Raw genomic sequence first — 27,833 nt, 5'->3', positions numbered from 1 at the left:
AAGACTCCAACCATCGGTATACTAACAGAACATTGGTGTCCCTGTCTTCCCACAGCCTCTCAAACAACTGTCATTCTTTTTTTTTAAATATCTTCATTCTGTCACATCAATCTGTTGTAGAATAAAAGATGTTTTAATTTTATTTTCTCTCCGATGCATTCTATCCAATGTGAAGTATATAAGCATATATAACACCTTCCTAGTTCTGACCAAAATAACTGTTTTTTTAAAAAACCACAGAATACATTACTTTTTTAACTGCCATGTCATTAATATTGGTATTAAATTTTCAGTTCACTAAACCCCCCCAGATTTTTTTCAGATAGCTTATCTAACTATATCTCCCCCATCTTCTACTTATTATATACATATGTGTGTATGTACATATATATATATACACTAAATTTGAAAAATTACAATAAATTATACTAAATTTCAATTACTTGGCCAAACATTTTAATATTTTGAGACTTTTGGGGATCCAGACTATCATTCAATGTGTTAATCATCTTTTTCAACTTGGGGCGATTAATAAATTTATCAAGTCAATTCAACAAGATTTCATTAAGAATCTACTATGTGCCAGGCCCTCTGCTAAGCATTGGGAGTGCCCTCAAAATGTCCCTACTTTTAATGAGTTCAAAATCTAATGGGGGATAGAACACACACAAAAAAGACACACATGATAAATTGGAAATAATCTCACAGGAAAGGCACTGGCATCAAGAGAACTGGGAAAGACTTCTTGTAGAAGGTGACATTTTAGCTGGGACTTAAAGGAATATGAGGAAGTTAGGAGGCAGAGTTGAGGAGAAAGAGAATTGCACTTATGATAGTTAGTCAGTGAAAATGCCCAGAATGCAGAGGAGTATTACATGAGAAAAACAGCAATAAGCATGCTATTCCTTTAAAAATATGAACAATAATGAGAATTTCATCAATGCCTTTAGGCATGCAACTTATGAAAATGTTAAGTGCTAGAGGCCAAGGACTCTTTTCCAAATGAACTTTAAACTACTAATGAATATTCTTCAGATTTAGCCATTTATGCAATTCTGAATTTGCAGATATATATTGTTTTCTAGCTCATATTCTTCAGTCTTTTCCATAAAAAGAATGGAAAAGACTTTGCCAAATGATTAGTAAAATCAAGATAAATTATACATAGGGGTGGAGTAATTGATTTATTCAACCTCACTTCCATGCAAACTAAGTGATAAGATGTCAATCAATCAAGTTAAATTATAGGCCTGAAAAAAGTCCTTTTTACTGGAATGATGTTAAACAAGAATCATTTTCAGATGAGTCAGCGAAACTTGGACATACCCCAGAAGTTGTCTATAAATTATCAAGTTAAGAACAAATTCATTCAAGGTGTTGGAACAAGTGTGGCATGCTATTACATCTGTAATAAACAAATATAGGACTGTACTGTGGCTGAGAAGGGAGGTATTGAAGAGGGTTACTAGCTTTACAAGCATCTTGTAGAGGAAGACTTGGGCTCAAGGAAGTCCCAGGAAAAGGTAAGCCTTTCCTCTTCTTTTCTACTCTTTACATACTCTATAATACAACCTTCTAGTATTGTAAAACTATATGGTTGTGTAAAATAACAATTATATAAACAATGCACGTCCCCTAAAATTTGTTTATTACAGGAGGTGGGAAGTATTTTGCCCCTGTATGTTATACATATGTTAATATATCTAAATGTTTCTCACAGAGAGGCATAGATATATTTAGAATTTTTCCTAACACTCTCCAAGGAATATTTTGCTTCATTCTTGGAGGGGAACAGTGGATTTGGGCCATGGAGCTGTCCTAATCTATTTTTTCTTTTTTTTTTTTTGCTTTTTGGAGGAGAGAAGGTAGGGCAATTGGGGTTAAGTGACTTGCCCAAGGTCACATGGCTACTTTTTTGTGTTAAGTGTCTGAAGCCAGACTACTCTACTTTCATTAGAGAAGGGATGCTGGACTAGAATTATGTCTATCTTTGGTCCTCCCTCCAAAACTACTATTCTAAAGGAAACTATTTCTTAGGTTCAAGTTTTTTTTCCTAATATCTGTTTCTTAATGGGAAAAGTGTCCCCTAAGTGATAGGTGAATACTTCATTATTTTCTAACTAAAATTTTCCTACCTATCCAAAGACTATCATAAATATTTAGTAGCAATAAAATCATTTATCAAAGCTATTAGAAAACAGAAATAGGAGAAGTTATATGGATAAGGTACCACAACCTGCACAATGGTGAATTATCCAACTGAGAAAAAGATAACTCAACACAAAGAAAAGAGATAGTATTTAATCCCACTCAATGAGAAATTCCCCAAAATATCTAAAGTTGGTAAGCTAGAAATCAGGGACATGTTGAAGTGCCAGCTCATTTACATGTGAGAGCTTCCCAAAGTCTTTCTCTCTCTCCATGGGCCACTATATCAAGAGAACCTGAAACTGCATGTGTTCTTTCGCAAAAACAGAAGTAAAATTTATATCTATTGCAAGAAATAGTTTAACTGTCAGATCTATGGTGGAGAGAATTTTTGACAAAACAGGGGATAGAGAACATTACAAAATGAAAAATGGATAATTTTGATTACACTGAATTAAAAAAAATTGCACAAAACCAATACAACCAAGAACAGAAGAGAAGCAGAAAGCTAGGAAATAATTTTTACAACCAGTGTCTCTGGTAAAGACAACATTTTTTAAATATATAGAGAACTGAGTCAAATTTATAAGGATACAAGTCATTACACAAATGACAAATGGTCAAAGTATATGAACAAGCAGTTTTCTGATGAAATTAAAACTACCGATAGTCATATCTTAAAAATCCTCTAAATCACTATTGATTAGAGAAGTACAAATCAAAATGACTCTGAGATACCACATGACACCTATCAGACTGACTAACATGACAGAACAAGAAAATATGCAGTGTAATTAGATAAAAGAAGGCAAACTTTCATCTGTTTTCAGCAAAGTGACCATAAGATACACAGCGTACTGTGATCCTGTTCAAAACTGGGAAAAGGAAAAAAAAACACTTTTTGAAGGAAATCCTCCTCCATTATGCAAAATGATTTTAAAACTCACAGATGGGGGGGGGGGGACAAGATGGTGGAAGGGAGGGAGATGAACATCATATAAACTTTATTCTCCTTAGTTCTGGTTCAAGGAGATATCAACATAATCAGTTAAGTTTAGGATTTCAATGTAAAAAGATAAAAAGTCATTATAATAGAGGGAAAGGAGGGAGGGAGAGGAGCACTGTATGAAATTTACTCTCCTTGGTTTGGGTACAAGGAAGGAATAATATACTCTGTTAAGTATAAAAATCTATTGTGCCCTATAGGCAGTAGAAGGGCTAAGGGGGAAAAGGGGGGGGGTTAGAAGGGAGGGAAAAAGTAGTAAGGGGGAAGGAAAGGTAAAGAGAGGGTGGCAGAGGGAGGGAATACTGAGGAAGGTGGTGGTTAAAAGGAAAACTCTTAAGGAGGGGAAGGGAGAAGGAAGAAATAAAAACATAAATGGGGGGGAATAGGATGGAGGGAAAGACACAGATAATAATCATAACTGTGAATATAACTGGGACGAACTCTCCCTTAAAATGGAGGCTGATAGCAGAATAGATTAAAAACCACAATCCTACAATATGCTGTCTACAAGAATCATGTTTTAAAGAATGGTATATGCACAGGGTAAAGGTAAAAGACTGGAGTAGAATATATTATTCTTCAGCTAAAGTAAAAAGAAAAAGCAGGAATAGCAATCCTTATCTCAGATAAAGCAAAAGAAAAAATAGATCCAATTAAAAGAGATAAGGAAGGAAACCATATCCTTCTAAAAGCCACCATTGAGAATGAAGAAATATCATTACTTAACTTATATGTACCAAGCGGTATAGCATCCAAATTCCTACAGGAGAAGTTAAGGGAATTAGAGGAAGAAATAGATAGCAAAATGATACAAGTGGGGGACCTCAATCTCCCCCTCTCTGAACTTGATAAATCTAACCTCAAAATAAACAAGAAAGTTAAGGAGGTGAATAGAATTTTAGAGAGGCTAGATATAGATCTTGACAGAAAATTGAATGGGGATAAAAAGAAATATACTAGGGTTGGCTAGGTGGTGCAGTGAGTAAGAGCACTGGCCCCGGAGTCCAGAGGATCCAGGACTGGTTTCTGCCTCAGATACTTAACACCCACACAAAATAACTGGCTGTGTAACATTGGGCAAGTTATTTAACCACAATTGCTTTTTAAAAAAGGAATATACCTTCTTTTCAGTGCTACATGGCACATACATAAAAATTGACCATTTACTAGGGTATAAAAACCTCACAATTCAGTGTAGAAAGGCAGAAATGTTAAATGCATTCTTCTCAGAACATGATGCAATAAAAACCATATGTAATAAAGGGTCATGGAAAGATAGACTAAAAACTAATTGGAAACTAAACAATTCAATCCTAAAGAATGAGATGGTCAAACAAGAAATTATAGAAACAATAAGTAACTTCATTCAAGAGAATGACAATAATGACACAACATACCAAAACTTGTGTGATATAGCAAAAGCAATACTTAAGGGAATTTTTTTTTCTCTGAATGCATACATGAATAAAATAGAGAAAATGGAGGTCAATAAATTGGCCATGCAACTGTAAAAGCTAGAAAAAGGACAAATTGAAAATCCCCAATTAAATACTAAATTAGAAATATGGAGAACCAAAGGAGATATTAATAAAATTGAAATTAAAAAAATTGAATTAATAAATAAAACCAAGAGCTGGTTCTATGAAAAAAAAAACAATAAAATTGACCTCTAGTCAATATGATAAAAAAGAAAGAAAACCAAATTATGAGTATCAAAAATGAAAAGAGTTAATCTACTTCCAATGAAGAAGAAATTAAAACAATAATAGGAATTATTCTGCCCAATTGTATGCACATAAATTTGACAATCTTAATGAAATGGATGAATATTTACAAAAATTTAAATTGCCCAGATTAACTGAAGAGGAAGTAAATTACTTAAATAACCTCATCTCAGAAAAATAAATTGAACAAGCCATCAACAAACTCCCTAGGAAAAAATCTCCAGGACCAGATGAATTTACTAGCAAATTCTATCAAACATTTAAAGAACAATTGATCCCAATACTTTACAAACCATTTGGGAAAACAGGTAAAGCAAATACTTTTTATGACACAAATATGGTACTGTTACCTAAATCAGGAAGAGACAATACAGAGAAAGAAAATAATAGACCAATTTCCTTCATAAATATAGAAGCAAAATTTTAAATAAAATATTAGCAAAAAGACTACAGCAACTTATCACAAGAATAATACACTTTGATCAGGTAGGATTTATTACAGGAATGCAAGGATGGTTCAATATTAGGAAAAGTATCCATATAATTGATTTTACCAACAACAAAACTAGCAGAAATCATGATTATCTCAATAGATGAAGAAAAAGCTTTTGACAAAGTACAATACCCACTCTTATTAAAAACACAACAGAGTACAGGAATAAATGGAGTCTTCCTTAAAGTAATAAGTGGCATCTATCTAAACCCATCAGCAAATATTATATGTAATGGGGATAAGCTAGAAGCATTTCCAGTAAAATTAGGGGTGAAACAAAGGTGTCCACTATTACCCCTCATATTCAATTTGGTACCAGAAATGTTAGCAGTAGCAATAAGAGAAGAAAAAGAAATTGAAGGAATCAAATTAGGCAAAGAAGAGACTAAGCTATAACTCTTTGCAGATGATATGATGATATACTTAGAGAATCCTAGAGAATCAAGAAAAAACTACATTAGATAATAAACAAATTTGGAAAAGTTGCAGGATATAAAATAAACCCACATAGATCCTCAGCATTCCTATATATTTCAAATTAAATGCAACAGCAAGAGAGAGAAAGAGAAATTCTATTTAGAAATACTGTAGGGGAGGCCAGGTGGCTCAGCGAGTAAGAGCACCGGCTCCAGTGTCGGGATGACCTGGATCAAATCCGGGCTCAGATACTCAGCACCACACCCAGAAATAATAACTGGCCATGTAACCTTGAGCAAGTTACTTAACCCCAATTGCTTTAAAAAAAATACTGTAGACATTATAAAATTTGGGGGAATCTACCTGCCAAAATAAACCCAGGACCTATACAAATACAAATACAAAGCACACTTCACACAAATAAAGTTAGATCTAACTAATTGGGAAAACAGCAGTTGCTCATGGCTGCATAGAGCTAATATAATAAAAATGACAATTTTACCTAAATTAAATTACATATTTAGTGCCATACCCATCAATCTACCAATAAATTACTGCATAGAGCTAGAAAAAAATGGTAACAAAATCCATTTTGAAGAACAAAACATCCAGAATATCAAGGGAATTAATGAAAAGAAATGCTAGGGAAGGTGACCTAGCCATACAATATTTTAATCTGTATTATAAAGCAGCAGTCATCAAAATTACTTGGTACTGGCTGAGGAATAGAGCAGTGGATCAATGAAATGTTTACATACACAAGACTCAGCAGTCAATGACTATTGTAATCTACTGTTTGATAAACCCAAAGACCCAAGTTTTGTGATAAGAAATCACTATTTGACAAAAACTGCTGGGAAAACTGAAATATAGTGTGGCAGAAACTGGGCATAGACCAATATCTAACACCATATACCAAAATCAAGTCTAAATGGGTTCATGATCTAGGTATAAAAGCTGATACTATAAGCAATCTGGGGAAGCAAGGAATAGTTTACCTGTCAGATTTATGGAGAAGGGAAAACTTTATGACAAAACAAGAGTTAGAGAACATTATAAAATGCAAAATGGATAATTTTGAATGCATTAAATTGAAAAGCTTCAGTACAAACAAAGCCAATGTAACCAAGCTTAAGAGGGAAGTGCAAAATTGGGAAAGGGTTTTTACAACCAGTGTCTCTGATAAAGGCCTCATTTATAAAATATAGAGAGAATTGAGTCAAATATATAAGAATATAAGACATTCACCAATGGATAAATGGTCAAAGGATATGAACAGGCAGTTTTCAGAGGAAGAAATTAAAGATATCTATAAGCATATGAAGAAATGCTCTAAATCACTATTAATTAGAGAAATGCAAATCAAAACAACTCTGAGGTACCACATCTCACCAGTCAGATTGGCTAACATGACAAAACAGGAAAATGACAAATGCTGGAGAGGATGTGGAAAATTTAGAATACTAATGCATTGTTGGAGGAGTTGGGAACTGATTTAATCATTCTGGATAGCAATCTGGAACTATGCCCAATGGGCTATCAATAAGTGCACCCTTTGACCCAGCAATACCACTTATAGGGTTGTATCCCAAAGAGATCATAGAATTGGGTAGAGGCCCCATATGTACAAAAATATTTAGAGCAACTCTTTTTGTGTTGGCAAAGAATTGGAAATCAAGTGGATGCCCATCAATTGGGGAATGGCTAAACAAGTTGTGGTATATGAATGTAATGGAATAGTATTTTGCTATAAGAAATGAGGAAAAGACAGACTTCATAAAAACCTGGAGAGACTTACATAAACTGATGTTGAGTGAGGAGAGCAGAACCAGGAGAAATTTGTACACAATTACAGAGACAACATAGATGTGATGACCAGCTTTGATAGACTGGGCTCTTCTCAGCAACACAATGTTATAAGACAACTCCAAAAGATGCATGATGGAAAGAGACTTCCACATCCAGGGAAAGCACTACAGAGTTTGAATACAGACTGAAGCAATCTACTTTCTCTCTTTCTTTTTCTTGTTTGTTTTGTTCCCTCTTTCACATTGCTCATTCCATAGGTTATAATCCTTTACAACCTGACTAATTTATAATGTGAAGGTATTTGCAGATCCTATATGTGATTGCATGCCACCATGGTCAGGGGCAGGGGAAGAGGTTGGGGGAGAAAATTTGAAACCCAAGGGATTGTGGAACTGAATCTTATAAACTAAAACTAAACAAATAAATTAATAATAAAAAGACAAAAAAAAAAGAATATGATAAATGCTGGAGAAAATGTGGGAAAATTAGAACACTAATACATTTTTAGTGGAGTTGAAAACTGATCCAGTCATTCTGGAGAACAATTTGGAGCTATGCCCAAAGGGCTATAAAATTGTGCATACCCTTTTACCTTTCAATAGCACTACTAGATCTGTATCCCAAAGAGATCATTAAAAAAAGGGAGAAGGACCCATATGTACAAAAATATTATAACAGCCCTTTTCATGGTGGCGAAATAATGGAAATTGAAGGGATGCCCATTAATTGGGAAATGGCTGACCAACTGGTGGTATATGACTGAGGTGGAACACTAATATTCCATAAGAAATGATGAGCAGGTGGAATTCAGAAAAACCTGGAAAGACTTTCATGAACTGATGCTGAGTGAAATAAGCAGAACCAGAAGAATACCATACACAGTAACAGCAACATTGTGCAGGACACACTTTGTTAGATTTAGCTTTTCTGAACAACGCAGTGATCTATAACAATTTCAAAAGTCGCGTGATAGAAAATGCTACCCACATCCAGAAAAAGAACTATGGAGTTTGAACACAGATTGAAGAATACTATTTTCTCTTTTTCATTGTTTTTGTTTTGTTTTATTTTTTTTCTTTCTCATGGATTTTCCCTTTTGTTCAGGTACTTATTTCACAACATGACCAATGTGGACATATATTTAATATGATTATGCATGTATAGCCTATATGAGATAACTCAAAATCTTATAAAAGCAAATGTTGAAAACTAAAAGTAATTTTTAAAAAATGTGATCATCTCTCCTTTCCCAAGCTCTACAGTCAACCCCACTCTTCACTCAGCATGAAGTGTTGAGCAATCCTGTTATCTACTAGTAAAGTCATATAAAAATGAATCAGTGTTGAACCCTAGGTTATTTTACCTTAGCATTTCCAATAAATTTAATTTTGCTTCAACAAAAATAACAGCTAGCATTTATATAATATTTACTATGTGCCAAGAGCTGTGCTTAGTACTTTTAATTTATTACCTCATTTTTCCTCACAACACTGGGAGATGGGTACAATTATTCTCCCTATTTTAGAAATGAAGAAACTAAAGCCAACAGAGTTTAAGTGATTTGATCAGATTCATAAGGTAGGAAATGTCTAAGGCCATATTTAAACTCACGTCTTCCAGACTCCAGGCCTGCTGTTCTAACCACTCAGTCACCTAGTGGCCCCTAAAGATGTCAAAGGTAAATTAGATATCGATATGGATATAGTTAGGCTAACTGGCCAACCTATGCTAACTGTTAAGAATTTCCTCCCTAGGGAATCAGAGTGATAACAATTGAACTTTTTTATACATAAAATAAACTTGCAAATGGACTTCAGAAACTATGTCAATGTCCAATAGGCTTAAATAGAACTCTTTCATTTTAGTAGGGAAGTAAAAAGAGTATAGATTTATCTTTACTTATATTTAGAAATGAAATTATATTAGTCAGATATGATTGGTACTTGATGAAACTATATTGGCTCTTCATGATCTGATTGTTGTTTTGTATTGTTATGTTTTTGTGGATATTTAGTAACCATCCTTTCTTTATTCTAGGATATTGTCTGGAATCAAAGTCAAACTTATCAGTTTATGGTTTGAAAATCCATTTCCTCCTGTTTGAAAACTGAGACATTTACCCTTCTCTGATCGTTTGGTTACATTCATATTCACTGGGGCCTTTTAAAGAGAACTTTGCAAGACAACAGGAAGTGACATATTCCAATTCTGTCAGTACTTGAGGATGTGATTCATCTGAGAATGATAGCTTAAACCTATCAAGTGAAGCAAGTTGCCCTCTTATTATCACTCTTCCTAGCTTGGCAATTTCCTCCTATATTACATGTACTTGATAGTTCTCAAGAAATGCTTCCATTTCAAATGAAGTTATATATTTATTGTGTGGAGTTCAGTCTGACAAGTTAAACCCTCATTATTGCTTCTCATTCAACTTCACTTCTAAGAGGCTCATTAGCAAAGGCACAGTCAGATTTATGACTAAAAAAGGTTATTCTGGGAGGGAAATGAAGGACAGAGTAGAGGGGATAGAATGGAAGTCACTCAACAAGAAAATATGGAACACTCACAATGGTCCAGGAACTGTGCTAAGCACTAGAAATAAAAAAAAAGTGGGAACACCTGCCAGGATGCTATTGGATTAATCCACGTAGGTTATAGTAATATATTTCACTAGTGGAGTGGTAGTGAGACTAAAATTAAGAGAACAAAGCAAACAATAAGATATGGGAAATAAGAAGTATAGAAATGCACTTTAAAAGTTTAAGTGAATAACCTAGAGTTCAGTACATGACAGAAGCTAAAACTGGGACAGCGTGATAGCATTAGGAATGGTATAGAAACAGCAGAGCTGCCTAAGGAGCATCTCCTGCCCAAAAACTGTGAGGCAAATGGCTTAGGAAGAATGGTCCAGGGTGGAGAGGGATGAAAGTGATGTCCTTTGGGAAAAAAAAATATTAAGAATGTTGCTTGAAAAATTCAGTGGTTTGGATGAATTGGGTTATGTAGTAGATTAATTGTGTTGGAATAGGACTTGAATTTGTATTCTGATTAAAAATCAGGATTCAAGAGGGAATAGTATTTGGGTGTAATTTAGTGAGATAATGAAGCAAACCTTTTTGAAGGAAGGCAGATTACTCTGATAATCTACCTTGGTAGAATTTAACAATAGTTTCAATTAAATAGTTAATTCTACCCAAGTTGTGATAGAATTTAGAATGCTGTTTTGAAATGTGTATCTATGTGAGGCATCTTCTCCAGATGTTGTGTGGCCTCATTTTTAGGAAGTATCTCATAAAACTCTACCTTATATTTGTAATCACTTGCATGCATGTTATTTCCTTCCTATTATAGTTTAAACATCCTGAGGGCAGGAATCATATGGATTTGCATCTTTGCAAATTGCCTGGAGTGTATGCTTAATAAATACTACTTCAATTGAATAGAAAATCTAAAAAATAATTTGAGAAAGTAACTTCTGATGAGCTAAAATAAGTCTTATGAATTACATATGATGCTACTTAGCTAGATATTTATATTATCAGTCTAATAGCCCTACTTTTCTTTATGGGAGAGGTTCATCTATAACTGACAAAGTATATATTTAATAAGTATGTTTTCAAGAAACTAGAACATTTTTGACAGCCAAGTTGAATAATCTCATCAGACTTCTTCTTTGACATGATTATCTGGATTAAGCATAGTGGAATCTGAATCCTGGGGAGACATTTGATCAGCTTAATAAATGAGTGATAGCTATTGTGACTTTGCAATGTATACATCAGCCTATCCAATTTAAATAGCAACAAAATCCCATAAAGATGGATCTGTACTTTTTCTTTACTCAGATCAGCTCTCTGCTATTTAGCTGGGAGTTTCATGGAAGAATTTGGTGTCGGCATCCATCTAGATCACAAAAATATGTGATTTGCTGATGGCTGCAAATCCATAGCTTCTTAATTGCATCAAATTGTTAAGTGAAAAACATCTTCTTAACAACCCTCAAATATCTCTTCACGAATGAGACTGAGTACATATTTGAATAGTCTTTCAAAGTTCTGCAGTAACAAAATTGCTGACCTAGCTGTTCTTTCATCATCTCTGACTGAACCCCAAATGAAGAAAATAAAATGCAAAATCAGAATCCTAATGTAAGCACCCAGATGACATGTTCTGCAAGGAAGGCAGTTTTGAATAATACTGACTTTTGTAAAGATTTTCACATTTTCCCATACACAAAAGCTTAGTTCAAAACATTATACTAAAGAAGATTGAATTTTCTCTCCCAGATGTAGTAAATTGTTTTGGATGGCTCAGCCTTGAAATCTGTTATCATCAGTAAATATAAGATGATTTCTGCAACACATTCTGAGGTCTTTGCTTCATAAAAATTTTAGTCTTTATATGTCTTTATTAATTATTATGCCAAGCATATATTCATCCACCCACCTCCAAAATAAGCCAGAAAACTATTTTTATAAGCAAGAAAACTAAAATGATATGCTCATTAAAATACTAGTCACAAGCTTTTTATATTTATTTCTATGTCACATGGAACTTAGCTAATTCAAATGAACTATGGAAAAGATAAAAGATATAGTGGGTTCCAGAAACTATAGGTGACTATTGAAGTCTAATTCGCTTAAAATAAAATCTACAGAAAAAGAAATAAACATATTATAAGTAACAAATAAAAAGAACATGTTTATTTATAATGCCAAACTGCCATGGAACTTTTTAACGTGTTATAAAACCCAAGTTATAGTGGCTATGAACAAAATAAGGTCTAGCACATCAAAATGAACTAATGAATGGTCCCCCAAAATGTGATTCTTTTATACATTTTCCATTAATATTAATGGCATTGTTATCTTTTAGTTTAGAATCGGACTTCTCCATTCTTTCCTTTCCTTGTCTATATTCTACAACCAGCACCCATTTATCACCCATATCCCTCAACTAAAAACAATTTGTTTTAATCTTAAATTGTTCTTTCCCATACATTTCTTACCAGTCTTTTTTCTCTTTTCCCATTATTGTAGTAGTCGAAAAGAATTCTGAATTTGAATTCAAATGACCTTAGTTCAAATTCTAGCTCTTATTCTTAATGCCTATATGAACATTGCTGTTCTTGTATTAGTTTTTTTTTTTTTGTCCATGAAATAAGAGGTTGATTCAGGTGACCTCTAATGTTCTTTTCAACTCTATAACTATGATCCAATGATCCTAGATTTTAATCACCATGATTATGAGTGTAATTAATTGGCTCCTGATGAGGTCACCTAAAAAGTAAGCATTTTCCTTCCCTCTCTCAAGTATCATATTCTTCAAGAATTCATTTTGACAAAGTATTTTCCTAAATGAGGCAAGATGGTGTAGTGTACTGAATGCTCCTCACAGAGCCAAGATATCCTCAATTCATGTCCTGCATCTAAAATTTATTGGGTGTGTGACCTTGAGCAACTCACTAAAATCTCAATGATCTAGGCAACACTCTAAGATGCTCGAAACTGCAGAGGAGGTACCAACTTAAATTTGAGGGGGAGTTTCCTTTTTAATGACTTTCCTATATGAATGAGATCAGAAGTCCAGAACCTGTATTCTATTTTGTTTATAAACTATTATCTTTCAATTATCTCTCAAAGCATCTATCTCATGCTCAGGACTAAGAGAAAACAGTTCTAAGATCTGAGATGTTCAAGGATCAGAATTTCTTCTAGAATTTTTTTAATCAAGCTGAGATAAAAATGCATATTTCCTTACCCAGTTAAAGGAGAATAGCATTTGGAAACACTAAGAAAGTCAATCTTGAAATATATCTATCTCTTGATTCCATAATCCAGATTGATCCTATGTGTAGGAGGATTTCCAGAGTTTTAGAAGTATGGAAGGTATGCAACTGCTGGGGAGATATCTTACTGTTTTGTTTTTCATTGTTTTCTTATGTACTATCTTTCTCTATCATGTCCATGCTGAGAAAATATAGTTTTAATAAAAAGCCTAAAGCATTTGTTTTGGTTCCCAATTCCAAGGTCACATGACTAAGACAAACTAAATCCCAGTCAAATCAAAAAGAGATGGTTGGTTTTGGTTTTTTTTTTGTTTGTTTTTTAAATGTGTGGGTGGGTTCTCATAGTTCATTTTTGTTGGGCAGATTCTCAAATACCCAAAAATTATTGAGAGGAACTTGATATCCCCCTGTAGAGAGAGAGAGATAGAACCAAGGGATAAAAAGGTGGCTTATTGTTATCTGTTAGTGAAATAGACCCCTAAGAATTACCCAATTCTTTCATCTCAGTAGAGTATATGCAAACCACCAGAGTGAGCATGTGAGCTCCTAGGAAATATTCTTCAATGCCTTTTCATCATTTAATACAGAAGAGACACAATGTGATTGGGATTAGATAGTGGGAATTATCCAAATATTTAAAGAAATAGGGAAAAGACTCTTGAATAATGTGGCATTTGAACTGTGTTGAAGGGGGCTAGGGATTCCAAGATTTGAAAGTGAACAGTGAGAGTGCTATAGGGAAGGGATAAACTGTGTCAAGGTACAAAGAATTTGTGCTGAATAACAGGCAAACCATGTTCCTGTACCACAGAATGAATTAGGGCAAGGGGCAATAAAGTATAATCATCCTAGAAAGTTTATCTGGAGTCAAGACTGTAAAAAGGTTCAAATTCTAAATTGTTGATACAGATATTTCCTAGAAGCCATAGGGAGCCACTGAAACTTATTGATGGATGGATAGAAGGAAGGAAGAAAGGAAGGAAGGAAGGAAGGAAGGAAGGAAGGAAGGAAGGAAGGAAGGAAGGAAGGAAGGAAGGAAGGAAGGAAGGAAAGACTGATTAAACATTTACTACATGCCAGGCATCATGCTTAGCACTGTAATTTCAAAATATAAGCAAAAAGAACGATAGGTTGTATCCTCAAGAAGCCAACATTCTAATGAGGAAAGAGCACACAATCAATTTGAAAAGGATAAAGATAGGGAGAAGGTAATGAAGATCTCAGGAGGAGCATAGTCTTAGATGTCAGAGAGGCAAGACTAGGGGAAAGAAGGGAATAAAGGAAGGCTGACTTGGAACTTTCCACAAAATGGAGACCCAAGAAGGAACTTATCAGTGGGAGAAAAGGATCAGACATTTTGTACAGAGATATTCCAAGATGAGGTTGTACAGAAAGTAGACTGTTTTAGAATTTAAAAAGCAGTAGAGGAGTTATGGTTTTGAAGTCTAGAGTGTAGGGAACAGGGTCAGGAGGAAATCTGTCATGTCTCCCCTGAATGTTTAATGACATCTAACTTTAAAAATAACTGCTTAATATTTTTTAAATATACAATTGAATTTAATTTAAAAAATAGAAGTGCTTCTTTTTGGCAAAGCACTGCGCTAAACACTGGAAAAAAATAAAATATTCCTTCCTTTAAAAGTTTTCCAATTTTCATAAAGCAGTGCCCATCTAATTCCAAATAACTATTAAAATTCATTGGTAGTCTCATAGCACACACAGGAATCAGGTATAGATGTAGTTGGTTATTTACACTACCATTTTCTAATTTGGAATGCATAACCTATGTATTCTGAAAAAAACCATAACAACAAAAAAGAAAAAAAATAGCATCATCGGGATTCATATCCCTGGCTTCCAACTTCAAACACAAGATAAAAATTGATTTAAAAAAAGTAAAGCAATAAGTACCTGGCTTAGTATAGTGGAGAAGAGCTGGTGTAAGAAACCGTAAAGAAATAAAATAGAACATAATTACCAAATGGATGATAATAATGAGAAACTGGGTCATTGGATTTTCTGATTAGGAGATCATTGGTGATTTTCAAGAGCCTACTTTAAGTGAAGTAGTAGAAGTAGATTGAAATTTGTTAGAAGAGTGAAGAGTGAAAAATGCAAAATAAATATAAATATTTTAAGAAGCTTGATCATAAGGCAGAAAGAAATAGAACAATAGCTTAACAGGCTAAAGAGTTTTTGTTCAAGATATGGTTTTGTTGTTTTATTAGAGAGTCAAGGGAACTTGTAGAAGGAATAAGTGGGGAGAGTTTGAAAAAAAAACTGAGAAACTGATTTTGTAACCCTTAGATTAGTTATTTTCTCTGGATTTCTCTAATTCTTCAACATTAACAAAAAAGCAATTATAAGCTTGATGTAGATAAATTATAGTCAAATAAACTTATCAAGAAAATAGAATCTGGGATGGCTAGGTGGCACGGTGAATGGAGCACCGGCCCTGGAGTCAGGAGGACCTGAGTTCAAATTTGACCTCAGACACTTAACACATACACACACAACTAGCCGTGTGACCTTGGGCAAGTCCCAATTTCCCTACTTTCTCCTCTCCAAAAAAGAAATAAAATAGAATCATCAGCAAGAAAAAATCATTATGAATCAATACCATAGAACTTGAATCCTTAAAGTTTCACTTAAGGTGCTGCAACCCATTAGGCTCCTAAGCAAGCTAACTCAGTCTTATGGCTGGAGATGATTATTAAGATCACAACCTCCCACAGTAGAAACTCTGCTGAATCTGCTCTCACTCCCATCTATACCCAGAAATATGTAGCTGGTGAGGGGAGAAGCAGGTGAAACATACAGCTTTATGACTCTGGACTCATCCTAGATTAGAAAACCCTAGGATTGCAGAGATTTTGACCAGAATGTCCTACTTATTCTTCCCACCCTTCAAAAAGTAGCATATCAATTTATTTTTGCCATGAGAAAGAAGGGAGAGGAATTAGGAAAGATTCAGAGTGAGGATCTAGCAGTCAAGCTTATGCTGGACTTGAAGAAAAAAGGACTGAAATCAAGAAGAAGAGAGATATATTCCTTCAGAGGATAAGAAGGGAATGGACCAAGATCATAGTAACATATGATCCCCCAATATAAAGAAAATTGGCACATAGCCCAGTTTTTGAGATACTACTAACATCAAAGTAAAATTCATCAGAAAGATTATAATTTCCAGGAGTCAAGATGGCAGAATAAGCAGGAAACTTCTGCTATTCTCCCAAACTTACACTCAAACAACCATAAAATAGAGTCCCCAAAGAAATCCTGGACCAGCTGAACCAGCAAAAAATTGGATGAAACAATCTTTTAGCCCAAGAAACTTGAAGAATGAACAAGAAAGGCCCATCTCTCTTGGGCAAAAGTTGAGCACAACCCAAGACAGGAAACATCCCAGCCTACCAGCAACAAGCCCCACCGGAGGAAATCAGTGGGAGATCCCAAGCCCCAGTGCAATGGAGGAGACAAACACCAATACCAGGACCTCCTACGTACCTTAGCATAGTTAGAAGAACCAGAAGACTCCAGCTCTGAGAACCACCATAGTGCTTCAGTATAGCCACAGGCAAATAGTCACCTCCATATGCTTTAGCACACTCCTGAGCTAAAATAGAGGTCAACTCTATAATATATAAGCAAAGAGATCTGCCATGCTTTGGAGTATCCTTGGGTAAACTAGTAGCCTCCAGAGGCCTCACATCAATATCTTCAGTGCACCCTTGGGGAAACACAGAAACATGCCACCTGACTATAGTACATGAGCTGTAGGACCCCAGATCAGCACCACATAAGTTACCATACCTCAGCAGTCTCCAGCAGTGCCAGCCAACACCCATCTGATGCCCTCAGTATAACACCAAACATAAGAGTCCCTCTTGGGCCTTAGGGTAACATCAGTGCAGCATGAGGTAAACAGTCAGGGCCTAAAGTCACTAGCACAAGAAGCCAGAGGGAGCAGAGATCAAATTTAAAAGAAAAGAAAAAGCCTGAAACATACACAGAGACATAAAAAGGATGAGCAGAAAAAATAATAAAATAATCTGACTATAGAAAGTTATTGTGGTGACAGGGAAGACCAAGACACAAACTCAGAAGACAAAAATTTCAAAACACCTATGGGCAAAACCCCAAAGAAAATTAGGATGTGGTTTCAAGGACAGGAAGAACTCAAAAAAAGGAGTTTAAAAATCATATGAGAGGCAGAAGAAAAATTGGGAAAAGAAACGAGAGTGATGCTAGAGATTTATGGTTATAGAGTTAGTCTAGAAAACTGCTTAAAAACAGATTTGGCCAAATGGAAAAGGAGATACAAAAGTCCTCTGAAGAAAACAACTCCTTAAAGAGTACAACTGGCCAAATGGAAAAAAAAGTACAAAAGTTAATTGAGAAAAACAATACCTTAAAAGTTAGAATTGGGCAAGTAGAAGCTAATAACTCTATGGGACATCAACAATCAATCAACCAAATTCAAAAGAATGAAAAAAAAATGTAAAATACCTCATGAAAAAAACAACTAAACTGGAAAATAGATCCAGGAGAGACAATATCAGAATCATAGGACTACCTGACAACCATAATCAAAATTAGGACTTGGACAGCATCTTTTAAGAAATTATCAAGGAAAATTGACCTGAGGTCCTGGAACTAGAGGGCAGAACAGGCTTTGAAAGACTCCACCAATTGTGTCAGGAAAGAGACCTCAGAATAAAAACTGCAAATAACATTATAGACAACTTTAAGAACTATCAGGTCAAGGAAAAAATACTACAAGTGGCCAGAAAGAAAAATTCAAATACCAGGGAGTCACAATCAGGATCACACAGGAACTGGCAATCACAACATTAAAGGATCACAGGTCATGTAACATGATATTCATGAGGGCAAAGGAGCCAAGACTACAATCAAGAGTCACTCGTCTGGAAAAATTAAGCATAATGTGTCATGGGGGAAAATGTTCATTTATTGAAATAGAAGAATTTGAAGACTTTATAAGAAGACCAGAACTAAACCAAAAATTTGACCTCCAATATCAAGATCTGAAAAAATATAAACAGGGAAAAAGGCAAATAAAACATAAGGGAATTCAAAGAGCTAAGTTGTTTACATCCCTACATGGGAAGATGATACTTTTAACTCTTAAAAATTATATAACTAATAGTACAGATAGAAAGAATATACACAGACAGATGATACAGATATAAGGTGAATTTGAGGTAATAAAATTTTAAAAAATTAAGAGATGAGAAAGAGAAGTACAATAGATACAGAAGGACGGGATAAGTAGGATGGGGCAAATTATCTCACATGAAGAGGTGAGAAAGACTTTTTATAGTGGAGGGGAAATGGGAGAATGGGCAATGGGTACCTTACCACCCCGTGTCAGTCAGATTGGCTAATATAACAAAAGAGGAAAATGATAAATGTTGGAGAAGAGGTGGGAAAACTGGAACAGTACTGCATTGTTAGTGGTGTTGTGAACTAATCTAACCATTCTGAAAAGCAATGTCCAAAGAGCTATAATATCGTACATACCTTTTGACCCAGCAATACCTAGGTCTATTTCCCAAAGAGATTATAAAAACAGGAAAAGGACCCACATGTACAAAAATATTTATAGCTGCTCTTTTTGTGGTAGCAAACTATTGGAAATTAAGGGAATATCCATCAATTTGGGGATGGCTGAACAAATTGTGGTATATGAATGTCATAGAATTCTCTTGTGCTATAAGAAATGATGAGAAGGCAGACTTCAAAAAAATCTGGAAAGACTTATATGAACTGATATTGAGTGAAGTGAACAGAACCAGGAGAATTTTGTACACAGTAAGTCACATTGTGTGATGATGACTGAGCTTGATAGACTTAGCTCTTCTTGGCAATGCAAGTATCTAAGACAATTTCAAAAGACTAATGCTGGAAATGCTATCCACATCCAGAGAAAGAACTTTGGGGTCTGAATGCAGATGGAAACATACTGTTTGTTCTCCTTGTCTTTTGTTGTTTTCTTTTATTTCTGCTTTTTCATGGTTCCTCCCATTACTTCTAATTTTTCTTTACATCATGACTAATGTAAAATAGGTTTAATATGAATGTATCAGATTGCACTATCTCCTGGGGAGGGAGGAGAATAGGATGGGGGAAAATTCAAAACTAAAAATCATATGGTAGTGAAAATTAAAAATAAATTATTTACAAAATTTCCATTCATAACAGGTACATAGCTGTTAGGAGATAAGCTTAAAGCCAAAAAGATACTAGAAGCTGCAGAGGCCAGGAAAGGCTTTCTGCAAAAGGTGATTTAAGCTGAGATTTAAAGGAAGCCATGGAAACTCAGAGGAAGAGGTAAAGAGGTTGAGAATTCCAGGTACAAGGAATAAATTTCCAGGACAAAGACACAGAGATAAGATACAGAACACTACTTTCAAAGAATAGTCAGTGAATTGTATTGTCATCAATGAGAGGGGGGGCCACATCACTCAGTCTAAGGGAAAGAAGAAAGCAAGCATTTCTTAACTGCCTACTTTCTGCTAGTCAATGTGGTAAGGAGTTTACAAATATTATATCTTTTGATCCTCACAACAACCCTAGTATGTAGATGATAATATTACCACCATTTTCCAGTTGAGGAAACTAAGGAAGAGAGAGAAGTAAGATTCTGAGGTTCATTCGGAACTCACGTCTTCCTGACTCCAAGTAAAGTGCTCTATTCATTGTGCCACCCAGCTGCCTACAGTCTGCTTTGGATCTACCCAACATTTATATTTTTGGCTGCTTTGAGTTAGCTTCTGTTATGTTTATAGGACTTACATGGTTAAAGTAATCATAATTTAAGAGAAAGCAGTGTTAAAGAGATCCAGTGGACTTTTGTTTCAGGTACATAAATAGATCATTAAGGAAGAGGTAAGACAAAGGTATAATGATTTTGATTGAGACTTATATAGTTCCCAATTCAAATAAAAATGTCAAAGACATTTGGGAGAAGTGATTCATTCACTGATTTTTTAAAGCATAAAAACCCAAATTTACCCTTAAAATTCACCTAAAGAAGGCAGAGGAAAGAAGTAAAGACATTATATTAAAGACAAAAATAACAATTGGTGAAAACTATGTTCTCTTGCTTGTAGTTTCTGCTTATTCATCCCCAATATAAAGTAAAGCAATGTCTTAGTACATTATATTTGGATGACAGGAGGAAAGTCAAAGAATGCTTAAAATAGACTAACTTATAAATGTAATTTTTTCCAGAAAAAATTGTGCATATGTGGCCAGCCTACCAATTCTCATATTCCAAGGACTTGTGATTTCATGGGAATGGATACACCTTCTACTTAAACAGTAAACTATTTTTGAGAGTTTTTTTAGTAGAACCAATAATCACCCCATGACCAACTTGGTGGTGAGCCTCCCTGAATTTAGTTGGGTTAATACACAGAGAGTCACTGAAATATAGTGTGAATGGGCTGGTACTTAAGCCTTTCCAGCTTCACAGGACCTAAGAGAATTTGTGCTGAGATCTTCTAGTTTTCTAGAACTGAAGGTCATCCTAACAGCACTATAGGATTTGGTAAAAGTTTTATTCTCATGTGCAGTATAAACTTCTAATCTTCATTTCAGAAACAAAAACAAGATGCAAGCATTTTTTCAATCTTCTTTCTTGTTATGAATAGAAATTTGGAACATGATTTATAGCAAATTTATAGCAAAATGCTTATGACATATAAATAAATATATAGATAAAGATATAGCTAATGATATAGACATAAATATAAGTATAAATACATAATTAGCAGGATGACTTAATACAATGTTTCTCAAACCTTTTGGTCTCAGGATCTCTTTACCATTTTCAAAATTATTGAGGAATGCCCCCCCAAGATCTTTTGTTTGTGTGGGTATATTTATCACTATTTATTATATATGGAAATTAAAATATATTAGCATAATCTTGAACTTGTGGATCCCCTTAAATGGTGTCTAGGACCCCTTGGTGCTCTGGAGCACATTATGAGAACCATTGGCCTACTGTAGAGAAAGCCCACCTTGAAGTAAGGAAGACCTAGGTTGAAGTACTACCTCTGACACATACTAACTGTGTGGCCATGGACAAGTTATTCAACTTCTCAGTGCCCTAGAGAGTAATCAAAGAAGATTATGTCACTCAAAACTTCCTCTTAGACTCATACTGACACCCACAATATATCTGGATTTTCAAACTCACTACTTATCTTTCCTTAAAGAGAGATAGGTGTGATAGTTTTTAAGGTGATAGACCTAGAGTAATGAAGACATGAACTCAATATCTTGCATCAGACACTGACTAGGTGTGTGACTTAGGTTTGGTATTAGCCTTAGGTTTACTCAACTATGCAATGAGTGGGAGGGACTCTAATATCCTATCCAACTCTAAATCTCTGACTTTATCTTACAACTGTACCACCAGTTTTGATGACAATACAGTATTTACCTTGATCTAATTGCATTATAAGTGAGCTATTTGAAAGCACTTATTAAGCTCTTACTACTTTGTGCCAGGTACATCTTTATTATATACTCTAGACAGTGCCCCCCAACTTTTCACTTGTATTTGTGACAGAGATCAGTATAGTGTTGGAAGGAGGAAAAAGTATTCTCAGTTTCCAGGAAGATATACTTCTAACACTGTAATTCCCTAATAGTTTCCAGCATATTTTCCATTAAAAATCAGTCAATTGATAGAATTAGCATTTATTGAGAAAGTATAGCAGTAATAGTTCATACAAAATATAATCCAGAAATCTGGAGAACACTTTCTCACATATACATACACAGGGCATCCATGAAATGATTGGGTTCAACCTTAAAGTATGAGGGTAGTGAGAGACCCATGTAGAGACTATGTATGAAAAAAGGGTACATCCCACTCCAGGTACACTCAGTAATTTCTCCCTTCTTAGAGTACTCATTAAGTTCAACTCAATTGTACCTCTGAGATCTGTGCCTTTCTAGAGTACATAGCGAGGACTCCTCTCATCAATAATTGGTTACATTATGTGAAGTGTTTTTTTTTGTAGTCAGGTGCATCCCTGTTTGTCTTCAGATTCTATTTCTGTTAATGGCAGCATACAAATTTTTTTGCTATTAGTGCAGTAAATAGTACCAGTGACATTAAAGTCAATGGCAGTCATGAGAGTGGGGGGGAGAGAAGAAAATAAGAGTCCAAAATTCTTCCTCCCCACAAGACTAGTTTCTGTGGGGATTGCTTCCTCCACTTCTTGTCTCTATTCCATAATTGGCATACTTTGGGTTCTTTCACGATTAAAAAAAAGTCCACTAGATGGTATGCTGCCAGATGATGTGGGTGTTTAATACAAGTACAAGAGGAACAACCAATTAATTGTCCTGATCAACCATGAAATGATTTATGCATAGTGTCATTTACCTTCATCCAATGGCCAAGTATAATGTAATCTTCTAGAACTGATTAAGGTTATATTCACCTGTTGTGATGGTATTAAGAAAATTCCTTAATATTGACCCATGTTGCTCTACCAATTTGTTCTTTAAATAATCAAAGTATGTTTGGACTCGATAAAAGTAAAAGTATGTGGGTATATCTTTGTTAATATAATTTAATGTTAATATATTAAAGTCTAGATTTCTGGGGACAGAACCACAGTGGTGGAGTGGAAGAAGCACTCAGTCAAATTTTCCTAACATATTTCTCCAAATAACTTTAAAATAATGCTTCATGTCGAGTTCTGGAGTGGCAGAGCCAACAAAAGTTCAGGGTGAGACATTCTTCCAGTCCAAAATAATTTAGAAGGTCAGAAAGAAAAATCTGTGCTGTAGGTATAGAGGCTGACCTGAAGCCTATGTGGATGAAACACAAGTGGTGAGACTAGATAATGCCAATAGAAATAGCATCAGATTCAGGAGCTCTGAAAGCAGAGATGGTAATGGAATATGATTACTGGATAGAATAAGATTATGAAAGATCCCTGTGCTACTAATGGATACAGGGCAAGACTGTAATAACTCTATTACTTATTCTCACTTTGGGGCCATTGTTCAAGTGTGGTGAGGACCAATTTCAGGTGAGGGAGTAGGAGCCCTGAGGACCAATGTTACTTTTGGTCACAAGGGAGCAGGAGCCTTGAGGAGCGCTAGGACTTCTGGTCCCAAGGGATCAGGGACCTCGGAAATAGTATCATTTCTAGGACTAAGTGAATAGGGGTGTGATAAGCAGTGAATTCCATAGCAAATAGTACAATACATACACAGAGTTTTGAATCCACCTATATCCCAATCCCACTGGTCTCTAATTCCTCTAAATCTGTTAGAGGATTTTGGTTTAGGGAAAGAACAATGAAATTAGAATAACCCCACATAAATTCACATCTCTGCTCTTCTCTTAACTAACTGCATGGCCTTAGGCAAGGCTTCACCTCATTAAGGCTTAGTTTATTTACCTATAAAGTAAACAGGTTCAAATAAATTCTCTCTCCATTTTCTTCTAGCGTTGTATATCACGTCCCTCATAGGCACTCCTGCTTCAGCTATTCCTTGCAATTCTAGGCTGATGCCTTCTACAAGAGCGACATTAACCCTCATCTCATCATGCCCTCAGGAGTTCGACCCAATGATTGAAACCCTAATTTGGTTGCTAATGATCTTCCTTGACAAGCAAACAAGGGTATCTATCAGAAATTAGCACAAAACCTCTAATGTTGCATTAACTAAGAAATATTTCTTGATTTAAATTACCTATTTGGAAATGTATGTATGTATATATGTCATATATGTGTCACATAGCTAATGTAGCAATATTTAAACTCACGCTTTCCTGACTCCCAGACCAGTGTTCTGTCCATTGTTCTGTCCTGCTGCTTTGTTAGATATTAAATTTCTGTAAAAGTTATTTTGTGATCAGGTCTATCACTTTTTATGTCTTTAATTGCTACTTCTCTCCTTATTTATTTGATATGGTGATGTGTGTGTGTGGGGGGGGGAACCCATCCTATATTAACTTTTAATCTGCTATTTTCTCAGGATTTTCCATCACCATGGTTTTCATTAGGCATGATGACAGAGAGCTAAGGATCAAGGTGAGAGATAGGAGGCATCAGGCAGGGAAGGAAGGGTTTGGTGTCATCAATAACATATGGGAAAACAAAAGTCAGAAAATATTTTTCTTTGATTTCTTTGTGTACTGTGACTGCTTCCACTGTTCCTTGGTAACTGGTAAAAAGTATTCAGAAAGAAAGCCTTGTCTGAGTAGTACAAATAATAAATTGGATGGTCAAGGATAGAACTACCCAGTAAATGATGAAAGGTGGAGAGGAATGAAACAAAATTAATTTTAAAAATAGCAATTGAATAAATATGCCATCATAGAGACAGAGTTACAGTTCATTTTTTTTAAAGCAATCAGGGTTAAGTACCTTGCTCAAGGTTACATGACCAGTTATTTCTGATTGTGGTGCTAAGTATCTGAGCCCGGATTTGATCCCCAGGTCATCCCGACACTGGAACTGGTGCTCTTACTCACTGAGCCACCTGGCCGATCCAACAGTTCATTTCATATGTATAAAGTTCTTGCTTTATATCCTAATTCTCCCCAGAAATAACTAGTATACGAAATACAACTAAAAAAGAACATGTTCTCTAGATTTCTAAATGAAGACCCTCAAAAATAACTCTAAAACAGCCTCCAATGAATGTATATATCAGACAGATTCAAACATAGAAATAATCCAACAGATCTATTTGCTGTGCTTTCATAAGTTTTTTGACTAATTCCCCTAAACAAAGCAAATCAAAAGGCATTCATCCAGTGCCTTTCTTTCTACTTTCTCCTCTTTCTCAACTCCTGGAGTTGAGAAGTGAACAATATTCAGGAATCCAGTGTCGTTGGAATGAAGTTTATTTGGAGAGGAATAAAATTTAAGAAGACCAAAGTGAGGTTATAAATGGCTTTAAACCCCAATTGCCCTACAAAAAGCAAAAAAAAAAAATTTTTTTTAAATGAATGGCTTTAAGAGCCAAACAAAGGGATATTTGATCCTGGAGATAAAGGTATACAATTGGAGTTTATTGAACTGTCAGACCTGTTCATTCAGATGATCATTTTGACAGCTGAGAGGAGGAGAGACTAGAGTAGGGAAAGACTTCAGGCAAGACCAAGAAGAAGACTATTGCAATAGTCGAGCATAAAATGATGAGGGTCTAGCCAAGAGTGGAAGCAGTGACTGAGCAGAGAAAGGAAGAAAAAAGAGATGTTATGAAGATAACTACAACAGGATGGTTACTGAAGTAACTGAAGTTACTGAAGTTTCCTTTATTGTTGCTCAGAATGGGAATGTCTCACCTTATTAAATTCAATTCCACAAACATGCATAAAGCAACAAGTATGTGCCAGGAACTAGATGCTGAGATTGAAAATAAAAAAAAGATAAAATAGTTGTTGCCCATAAGTAGCTTATTTACAGGGTGGGGAGCAGAATATTTAGAGAAATTAATACAAACTATAAGAATGAAGACAAAATTATTTCTGGAGGAGGTGGGTGGGAGGAAGAATTGATAAGGATCACAAATAACAGGGATAGAGTTCACACTTTAACTGTGTCTTTTCCCTTCTGCTTTTTTTCAGATGGACTTGAAATCTAAAATGTGAAATTTCTAGCTTCATTTTTAAGGCAGGGAGGGGAACAAAAAAAAATACTTGTACAAATGTGAATTTTCCCCCCAGTCTGCTGAGAGTAAGGTATCATACAAAAAAAGTGATTTTTTTCTCTTTTCATTTTTATTTATGAGTTATGAAGATGATGCTTAAATGCACAACCACAATGTGTAAAGTAAAACTAGAATAAAGGAAAAGTCAAAACAGTCAGAATGAGGTTACACCTTAATATAGTTGGTAGCAATTTACAATTATGTTCTATAAGCTTGAACCATTTCAAAGCTTAATAGAAGGTAAATGATGACATCAAATATAATAAGTCCTTTGAAGAAAGCTCAATTACCTCCCACTAGCTCCCTACCTTAATTTATTCCCATTTTATCCAGGTTTTTTTGGAAATATTTTGGCTATTTTATGATAAAAATATCAAAATTCACATGCAATATTAATTATTTTACCATTCCAGAATGTTCTGTTTCATACCAGTATCTTCTAGTTTGCTTTTGTTTTCATTTTTCAAATGAGCTATATAATATTCATAAAATGTTTTCCTTGTAGACATGTATGCCTAGATGAGTTCTCTCAAAATTATTCAGCCTGATCATTTGCAAATCTTGGCCCAGGCTGGCAATAAATATGGCTCATCTAATTTGTAGAATCATGTCATTTAAAAAAAAGAAATTGTTTTATTCTTATGACAAATGATTGGTAATTTGCTGCAATGTTTTATAGTGCTCAGAAAGGGACTAGGGTGAGTTTAGACATTTTCACATTGTCTAAATGAAAACAATTCTATGATTATTTTTGACATACTCTTCCATTATATTTTATAATGTGCTTCTAAATGGATTATCATGGTCTTTTAAGTAATATTGGAGTAAATATATGCCAAACAATATTTGATCATTTAAAGTTTGAAAACAATATATTTTCATATGCCATAAAACCAAGATCAAACACCCTCCTGAAATCCCTTATGTAGCAGTAGACAATTCACTCAACACTAAAATGACACTGGTGTAAATCTCACCCAGGTGGTGATCATAAGGTAAGAACTTCAATTATCCCTCTCATTTCTATAACCAACAAAGTCCAGGACACTGTTTACCCTCACTTTAACCACTGAGAAGGTCAAGGAACCTCTCTTAACAGTACAGGTTGAAATGCTAATTAAAATAACATTATCTATGCTTCTATAAAGAACATAAAATATCTTGGACCTATTTCCCCATTAGAAACCCTTGTAATTTGTAGTCACAGGATGCCTAGACCTAAACTACCTTCCCTAGCCAGAATTTTCTAGTATTAATTCTCATACACATGAGCCACACCCAGAGATGTGCTAGCAAATGTTTAACAGTCAATTCTCTGAGAAAAAAAACAGAAAGATAGATGATAGATAGATAGATAGATAGATAGATAGATAGATAGATAGATAGATAGATAGATGATAGATAGAAAGATAGATAGATAGATAGATAGATAGATAGATAGATATAAACACATACAAAATGTTTTGTTGTTGTTCAGTTGTATCTGATTTTTCATGGCCCCATTTGAGGTTTTCCTGGTAAAGATACTAGAAATGGTATAGAATGGTATAGAAAACTACAAAATGGTTTGCCATTTCCTTCTCCATCTCATTTTACAGATGAGGAAACTGGCAAATAGAGTCAAGTGGTTACTCTAATTTACACAGCTACTAAGTGTCTGAGGCCAGATTTGAACAAAGGAAGATAAGTCTTCCTGATTGCAGGCCCAGCAGTCTATCCACTGTG

At 34.9% G+C, this 27,833-nt stretch overlaps 1 long non-coding RNA gene across 2 annotated transcripts; it reads left to right on the top strand.

The window, feature by feature from the left end:
• The first annotated feature begins 745 nt into the window (after positions 1-745).
• Positions 746-27,802, top strand: LOC138150868 (uncharacterized). 2 transcript variants are annotated; one of them, XR_011165674.1, is made up of 4 exons: positions 746-1,523; positions 23,894-24,069; positions 24,426-24,481; positions 26,026-27,802. It is a non-coding gene; the product is annotated as an uncharacterized lncRNA (long non-coding RNA). The 2 variants fall into 2 exon arrangements; XR_011165675.1 differs by lacking the exon at positions 746-1,523 and adding an exon at positions 20,666-20,732.
• The last annotated feature ends 31 nt before the right edge of the window (positions 27,803-27,833 follow it).

Source organism: Petaurus breviceps, unplaced genomic scaffold (genome assembly GCF_028583685.1).
Source record: "Petaurus breviceps papuanus isolate PSGF00001 unplaced genomic scaffold, PetGlider_PUasm1.0 90895, whole genome shotgun sequence".
Taxonomy (NCBI): Eukaryota; Metazoa; Chordata; class Mammalia; order Diprotodontia; family Petauridae; genus Petaurus; species Petaurus breviceps.
This window is presented reverse-complemented; position numbering and strand designations above follow the sequence as displayed.